This window comes from Saccostrea echinata, unplaced genomic scaffold (assembly GCF_033153115.1).
Source record: "Saccostrea echinata isolate AGI-Se365-2 ecotype Australia unplaced genomic scaffold, CSIRO_AGI_Sech_v1 ptg000006l, whole genome shotgun sequence".
Classification (NCBI taxonomy): domain Eukaryota; kingdom Metazoa; phylum Mollusca; class Bivalvia; order Ostreida; family Ostreidae; genus Saccostrea; species Saccostrea echinata.
In genome coordinates, this window is record NW_026889755.1 from 8,592,450 (window position 1) to 8,602,049 (window position 9,600).

The 9,600-nt window shown below is 33.9% G+C and overlaps 1 pseudogene; it reads right to left on the reverse strand.

Annotated features, from left to right (window-relative positions):
* Positions 1 to 3,530: 3,530 nt before the first annotated feature.
* Positions 3,531 to 7,970, reverse strand: LOC133180333 (uncharacterized; annotated as a pseudogene).
* Positions 7,971 to 9,600: the final 1,630 nt, after the last annotated feature.

Genomic DNA, 9,600 nt, shown 5'->3' on the forward strand with positions numbered 1-9,600 from the left:
CGCTTATTCACGCTTACGACTTTAAACGTTTGAGAGGTTGACCATTTGTCATGTAACTGTGTGCGCCTGACGTCAATATCTTTAATCCCCTGTAGCATTTTAAAACAGGATATGAAGGCGAAGGTTCCCGTTTTCTGCTGGGCCTTTTATCTGTTTTCACAATATAATATCTATGTTTGCTTGTTAACGAACAAAAAAAACGCATAAATCTTTGTTTGAAAATAAATTCTCTGGTGTATTTTCACGGGAGTCGCCATCTTGGTTTAGCGATTTGTTTACATAAAAAAATAAATAAATAAAGGTCGCCTGCGTGGCGCAGTGGTGAGAGCGTCTGCCCTAGAGTCGCGAAGTAAGGAGTTAATTCTTACGTCGCAGGTTCGAATCCCACTGTGAGACGTGGAGACCGGTCCTTCGGATGAGACCGTATAAACCGAGGTCCCGTGTCGCAGTAGGTGCTGGCACGAAAAAGATCCCTCACTGCTTAATGGCCGCAAGTGCCGAGTATAGGACAAAATTTGCAGCTCTCCACCGGCAAGTGGTGGCGTCTCCATATGAGGGAAAAATTCTCGAGAGGGACGTTAAACAACATACAAACAAACAAGAAAAAATAAAATGGGAATCAGACCAGACTCTCGCTCGTGCAAGGTCTCGAGAGCGCGAGTCTGGGGAAAGCGAGACTTCCTTTTTCAAATATTTCCATTTCTGTTTGTTTTCTCTGTGATAACTCTTTCAAAGTTAGTTGAGTTGATTTCTTGATCATTCTAAATTTCGCCAAGCTAAAGGACAGGAGCTAAGAAGGCCTAATCTGCATGTAATTCTCGTACTGCTGTCTTTGTGTTTGACGTCAGTGGGCGAGGACTATTAAAATTGACATGCGAGGCCTCGTGTAATTTAAAATCTATTAGTCTACATTTTTGAAATCTTAACTTACAATTTTATTTCACAAAGAAATTGCCCATTATGCAAATTACCCCACCTTTCCAACTATCGTTGATGCTCTGGCGTACTCTACTAACTAGACAGTGATTCCTTAAAAAAATCCTAACGGCTAACACGCACCTAGTTGGTAAGAATTTACTACGTATGATGAAACCATATTTTAACCTTACGGTAATCATTAAGTTAACCGTATTTGGTTCGTTTACATATGATACAGTCTTGAACTATAACAAGTTTGGCTTTACATTATAGTCCAGTGAATTTATAGACTTTTGTACATAAAGGTTCTCAATGACTTATTCAGCTAACAAAAAAACCCCACTGAGACAGGTATTTTAACGTCGGGCGCAAGCGCTGTGAAAATTCAAGCGGCAGCTATTGAAAGGAAGGACAGAAAACCAGTGCTTAACCCAGACTATATATTTAATAATACGTAGTAAAGTAATGTTCCTTCTTACGTTAATTACAGACTGCTTTTGCAATAATAAACTTTAAAATGGCACAACAAAAGATCGTGATTCCTACACATACTTATATTTAAACTTTTCTTCCTTAGATTACATACAGGTCCAGCCGATCTCTTTATTTAGCTATATAGCTTTAAAAAGCTATATAGCTTTATAAAGCTATTACAAATAGCTTTATTTAGCTATTTTATTAGTATAAAATTAAATAAAAATTATTAAAAATCAAAAACAAAAAATCGCATTCTGATTTGTTGTCATGTTACACATTGGCATGTGAGAAATACTCACAAACACAAATCAAAGTATAAAAGCGCGTCTCCCGTGGAGAAGTTTCTTCATAATTTTTTGATTTCTTACGAGCACTTGAAGATTACGATACAAGAAGAGAAAAAAGAAGGCTAAAGGAACATGGTAAGAATGTAATAATCTGTCTATGCACATGTATGGATATTAATCGCAAACCCTTGTAAATACTATATTAGATTTACAATGAATTTTCTAAATCTTTTTTTGATGATATACATAATTATTTACACTGTTATTAATAAAGAAAAAATAAGAAATATAAGATGACAACACTTACCAGTTGAAGCACAAGATTAGCGATGTTCCCTCCATGAAAATTACCGGAAGTTGTGGTAAAAAACTAAATATCTGATGCGGATACAGGCGAATCGTCATCTTTCAGGCCAAAATCTACGGAGGAACAAATTTGTCAAAAATACAAAAATTATATTACATTTTTAAATAACATTTCGTAGTCTTTAGTACATAAAACATAACACGTATTATTTATTTAAGATTTATTTTATATTATTTATATAAATACTCTTGTTTTGAAATTAAAAAAAGTATATTATAATAATTTCTTATATAATACATAGGATGGAAAAAGTATTACCCGGATAAAAATACAAAAGGTCAGAAAAAAAGAGGACGACCAAGAAGTGGAAAAATTAACCAAGTTTTCATTGAAGACGAGCAGGGAAGGGCAGATGTGGTATATAAGAGGAAAAACACGATACTGAAGAAAGTAATTATAAATTTAACATGCTTTTAAGATAACGTGTAAATATTCACCTTCAACATTCCTTACGTCCTGTAAAGTGTCTGGTATTTCAACAATTTCTTTATAAAATTGTATGTAAAGAGACTTAGTCCCACACCGTATTTGCTTCCTCCATTTCATTTTCTTTTCTTGTCCTTATTATAACAATAATAAAAAATGTAATTTCAATTTCATATATAAAAGCTATTTAATGTATTTAGTATTAATGAATATTATTTATTTTACTATAATGTTTGCATCATATTTACCAACTTCAAAATCCAAATCCATTAATTCATCAAGTACGGCTTGTACTTTTACAGATATTTCACTTTTTGTTTTGTTTTCAATGGAGTGAAACGTACTTCTTTCAGCTGGTGTGAAAAATATTGGTTCTAATGAAACCGAAGGGAAATTTAGCGAATTTTTCTTTAAAGCCTCTTGTAAATAAAAAGTTCTGTTGTTCTTGCATTTTTCTGAAAAATTTATAAGGTCTTTGTCTAGCGTTTTATTTCCTAAGTTTGTGTGTTCTCTGTCCTCGAAAGGAGACTGTAGATAATCAGATTGTCTTAATTCAGCTCGCCACTGAAAAATTTCGTTGTGGAGCTCTGTGTGATATATATCACCAGCTTCATCTTTGATGTTCAGCTGTTTTTTGATATTTGTTTTAATCTACAAAAAATAACTGAATAAATTGATACAAAAAAAAATTAAAGAATAAATAAATAATAGTTTAAGTAAATCAATAAATAAAAATAAATAAATTATACTTGTATATATATATATATATATATATATATATATATATATATATATATATATATATATATATTTTCAATGACATGTAAATAAAATAAAAAAAAATTATATTTTATTCAATATCAGGCAAAGGAATTGCAAGATCTCACGAACTGTGAATTATTGATAATAATCAAAAGTCCATCAGGAAAGATGTCGACTTTCTCAACTCCTTCTTTTGAAGAGGTAATTGATAATGAATAAATCATGAAATTGAGTTAAGGTGCACATGCTTTATTATACAAATATTGTAAAATATGTTAATGTTCAAAATAATTTCAGGCTTTGACAGGTGTGCTGCAAAAGAGCAGACTGAATGTGCATAAATCTAACTCAGAATCTTTACATCCCCCGTCTTCAACCATTTCCTCTGCACCTATTTCTCCAGTAGTATCTTTGTCTTTTTTAAAGCGCTTCATGATAAGTTTGCATTTGTTTATGTCATCCAACGTTTGCACTATAGCTTTGAAGTCATTTATGGTATTATGAGTCACAATGGAGATATTCTTGCAAAGAATCTTAAGAAAAATTACTTAGAAATGTAAATATAGAAATACTATGGGAAAGAAATATATGCTATGTATAATTTTAATTACTGAGTGCAGTGCTTATTATTATTTAAAGTGCTCATGAAATAATACCTTACGAGAAAAAGATTCATGCTGCTGAATGTAATCTTTTTAATTCTGGTGGAGCACACAGTCTACTTATGGTGTCCATTATCTCGATTTTTTGGTAATTACTTTTTGATATACCAAAGTAAATTGGTGAAAACTTCACCCTGGAAGCTCGTATAACATCGCTGTTGTTCCGTCTGATGCCAGCACGGAACAAGTACACCGCTAGGGTATAAGTTAAAAAGGCTTCCAAGAGAAACCTGTATAATTGTGAAAATAGTCATAAGTATCATCATGAATATTTTTATGCCCCCGGATCGAAAGATCCCGGGGGTATATTGTTTTTGTCGTGTCTGTCTGTTTGTTTGTCTGTCTGTCTGTTGTCAACTTTAACCTTGCCCATAACTTTTGATTGGTTGGAGCTCTGGCTTTCATATTTCACATGTGTATTCCCTGTGACAAGACCTTTCTTTGGGTACCATCATATTTGACTTTATGACCTTGACCTTTGAGTTTGACCCACTTTTGCAAAATTTTATGAGACTTTAACCTTGGCCATAACTTGTGAACAGTGGGAGCTTGGGGTTTCAAACTTCACATGTGTATTCTTTGTGACAAGGCCTTCCTTTGCATACCAACAACTTTGACCTTGACCTTGGAGTTTGACCTACTTTTGAAAAACTTTAACCTTGGCCATAACTTTTGAACAGCTGGTGCTTAGGGTTTCAAACTTCACATGTGTATTCCTTGTGACAAGACCTTCCTCTGTATATCAACCACTTTGACCCTTTGACCTTGACCTAGGAGGTTGACCTCCTTTTGAAAAACTTTAACCTTGGCCATAACTTTTGAATGGTTGGTGCTAGGGCTTTCATACTTCACATATGTAATCCTTGTGACAAGACCTTCCTTTGGATACCAACCACTTTGACCTTGACCTAGGAGTTTGACCTACTTTTGAAAAACTTTCACCTTGGCCATAACTTTTGAACAGCTGGTGCTTAGGGTTTCAAACTTCACATGTGTATTCCTTGTGACAAGACCTTCCTCTGTATATCAACCACTTTGACCCTTTGACCTTGACCTAGGAGGTTGACCTCCTTTTGAAAAACTTTAACCTTGGCCATAACTTTTGAATGGTTGGTGCTAGGGCTTTCATACTTCACATATGTAATCCTTGTGACAAGACCTTCCTTTGGATACCAACCACTTTGACCTTGACCTAGGAGTTTGACCTACTTTTGAAAAACTTTCACCTTGGCCATAACTTTTGAACAGCTGGTGCTTAGGGTTTCAAACTTCACATGTGTATTCCTTGTGACAAGACCTTCCTCTGGATATCAACCACTTTGACCTTGACCTAGGAGGTTGACCTACTTTTGAAAAACTTTAACCTTTGCCATAACTTTTGAATGGTTGGTGCTAGGGCTTTCATACTTCACATATGTAATCCTTGTGACAAGACCTTCCTTTGGATACCAACCACTTTGACCTTTTGACCTTGACCTAGGAGTTTGACCTACATTTGAAAAACTTTAACCTTGGTCATAACTTTTGAACAGCTGGTGCTTAGGGTTTCAAACTTCACATGTGTATTCCTTGTGACAAGACCTTCCTCTGGATATCAACCACTTTGACCCTTAGACCTTGACCTAGGAGTTTGACCTACTTTTGAAAAACTTTAACCTTGGCCATAACTTTTGAATGGTTTGAGCTAGGGCTTTCATACTTCACATATGTAATCCTTGCGACAAGACTTTCCTTTGGATACCAACCACCACTTTGACCTTTTGACCTTGACCTAGGAGTTTGACCTACTTTTGAAAAACTTTAACCTTGGCCATAACTTTTGAATGGTTGGTGCTAGGGCTTTCATACTTCACATATGTAATCCTTGTGACAAGATCTTTCTTTGGATACCAACCACTTTGACCTTGACCTTGACGTTTGACTTTTATTTAAAAAAACTTTAACCTTGGCCATAACTTTTGAACAGTTGTATCTAGGTCTTTCAAATTTCACAGGTGTATTCCTTGAGACAAGACCTTTTTTTGGGTATCAACATTTTTTATCTTTGGGCCTGGATCTTGACTTGCATTTGAAGAAACTTTAACCTTCGCCATAAGCTGCCATACGGGGGCATCAGTGTTTCACGGACACATCTTGTTATTTTTAATTTTATTAATAATTTGATACACAATGATAAACTATATACTTGTAATTAGGATCCTTTATACTCTGGCACCATTTAAAATAATCGGTGGCTGACGGTTTCAAATTTCTTTCGTAGCATTCCTTGACATACGGATGAAGTAACTCGTCCCCTATATTTGTGAAATTTAATTATTACTTAATTTCGGTAGAATTAGAAGAATAAAATTTCACCATTAAGAATGCATAAATTCCAATAATGCATATAACTGCCCGTGAATAATTTATACAATTTCAAACTAACCTGTGCCAAAAAGCAGAATTTCTATAAACTGCATGGCCTTATGATGGTCATTAGCTTGCATTGCTTTGGGGGATCGACAGCCCAGAAGTTTGGCAAGATCCGTGCCAATAACTTCCCATATGATCTTTATCACAGCTGTATTACATATATAAGAATATAAAAATGGCCATTTAGTGTGAAATATTAATATAATTATCAAGAATAAATTAAATAAAAAAGTTGATTTTCTTTTAGAAATTATTAAATGCGTAAATTCTTCGAGTATTAAATATACAATATACAGGTATCACCTTTTGACATGTTTATTTCAAAATGACCAAGTCCGGGCTGGATGAAGAGGTCTTGTAACTCTGGATTTTCATTAATGGTCTTAAGGGATAGCAGATATGGCAATCCATCGCACCCCACAATTGACCACTTTCTGCTATTTGGAATGTCTACTTCATCTTTGATTTTTTCTAAAACACACTTAACAGCATTCAAAGAACATGGGTTCACAGATATAGGATTGCCCATTTTTATTTCTGGGGTATTATCGTTAGAATGCGGTAAGAAAGAATACATGTCTATCTTACATCTAGAATTTTCAGTATATTTGGTTTTTTTCTGGTTTTTTAAAAGTGTAGAGATGACATCCTCTGCCTCTGTAAGTCCAGGGCGCTGTTGATAAAAAATTGCCTGTAAACGTTTTTCAATAAAATGTTCACGCAAAGATCTAAGTAAAACTTCTGACTCATCAATATAATTAAAAAGAGATGAAGATAATTCACTAATATTGATGTTAAACAACCAATGTCGTGGAGAGAGAGCAGGAATTGTCTGTAGATGAGTAAACGGAGTAGGGAAAAAATGAACGACTGTTGTAATGTAGCTCAGAATTGCCTTGGCGTCGTATCTTACTCTCCAATTTCTGGCCAATACTTGATTGTTATCAAAGTATGTGATAATATTATCATTTTTTCTAACACTGATAGGGGCTGCTCCTTGCTGTCCAATCCAGTTTTGCAATGTTGTATAACTTCCAGCAGGATGTGCGCTGGAGTACAGATCACATACAACTCTACTTGTGCAAACGTAGTATGTCAATAAATTGACGCTAAAGGAAAATGGCATAATAATGTTGTTTCCTATAACATTGTACATATGTTCTATAGCAAAAAGAACCTTAGTTTTTTCTGCGGGTGACATGGACGCATAATTTTTGTTGCTCAAAGAACAAATAAATGAAGTTATGACATTGTTTCTGTCAAGGACCCATTTGTCAATATCACTGTTTTTAAGAAAATTGACATCTTTGTACTGGTTACAAATATTAACTGAATAGTCACTTTTAACTTTCAAATTCTCTCTGGTGCCAATGGCTTCAACAATTTTTTGAACATTTTCATCTGAAATGTTATTTGTTTTAATAATATCCACAATCTGCTTTACCAGTTGATCTTCAACACTTGGTACACTCTGATCTAGTATGTTAGATACATAGTCAGCACACGCAGTACACAAAAAACACAACTTTTCGTAAGATGGCCCTGTTCTATCATATAGTTTATAATTGATGTTTTTATTTTCTTATTCGAAATTCTATGCACTTTTAATGTCCTACCATTGCTGAATTGCAGATGGTCTTTGCAGCTGCAAGTTGGCATGATTTACTTAACAAAAAAGTAATGAATACAAACATACTAGGAACCAATCATAACCACCACCCCCCTTTTTATAAATGATGTATTTTCAATTTACATCCTTCACAAATTCCATATTATTTTTAAAATTATATTTTTACGTTTAAATTAATGCACATAATACTCTCTTTTTATTTAATGGCAGCATTACAATACAAGTGTAGCACATTGTATGCTTTCGTATTATTATATATTACTTGCAAAAGTAGGTCGCCATACTATCAACTACGAAAACGGATAAATTACCGTTATATGGTTTTCCTCTGCAACTACCTGCATAACATCACTTCCGGTGTTGATGCGTTAAGAACAGCCATTACAAGGCGTGCAGATGCAGGTAATTTTTCTTCTTTACAACTTTAATAGGGTTTACAATGACGATTCCAAGACCTTCCTCGTCAAGTTCCAGATATTCTCTTTACTGAGCTCCACGGGAGACGCGCTTTTATACTTTGATTTGTGTTTGTGAGCATTTCTCACATGCCCATGTATAACATGACAACAACTCAGAATGCGATTTTTTGTTTTTGATAATTTTTATTTAATTTTATACTAATAAAATAGCTAAATAAAGCTATTTGTAATAGCTTTATAAAGCTATATAGCTTTTTAAAGCTATATAGCTAAATAAAGAGATTGTACTGGACCTGATATATGTAGCGCAGGTCGAGCTGCGGGGGAGTCAGCTTAAACTGCTGAGTTTATAAACATTTTCTGTCCGAGTGGTTTTTACTTTAATTCTCATCTTCCCTGAGTATTGTGCTGAATAACTATGAAGTCAGCATAAAAGTTCACTAATTTATTATTACATCTCTGCACACAATATTTACACATATAGTCCACACGTCACATTAGAAATAATAATAAAATAATCCAAGTGAAATATATGAAATCCTAAACTCCCGCAATCCTGTCTAAATCCATTCTGTCTGATATTTAAAACTAGTATTACAACAATTCACTACACAACTGCAACTCAACTACAACTACACAAATGATCAAATTCGCTCACTTATATACAATGTAGTATACCTAGCCTCCACAATGTGGGGAGTGAAAACTCTACCTCTTCTAAGTGGGGAGGCAGTACATAACATTAATCAGTGACCACCTGTGATCAACTAATCACTATAATTAAAAAGCAATAAACTGTACTAGCTTATAAATAGGTAAGTCTAAACAGCTAAATAGAAAATTAATAACAAGTAGCTATAACAATCCGGAATCTGACAATCAACTTTTATAAATTTCCTATATAAATAATAAATAATTTGTGTTTGTTGCTTGTTATCCAGTGCAGTACATAATTACTGCTTTGCATTCAGTTAAGTGAAGGAATTAGGGATGGCAACGAATATTCGAATATTCATTCGATGAATTGATATTCGAATATGAATTTAAGATTCGAATATTCGGGGTTTTTTTCAGATTTCATAGAAAGAAGTACTGTAATTGATAAATTTTGATTAGAACAGTGCTGGAATTATCCCTGTTTAATTTACTAGCGATATCAATTTCGATCGCCTGATTTCTTTCACTACTTATCTTACAGATTTACTAAATTACATGTATTTTGTTTTGTGTAAGGTGTTAA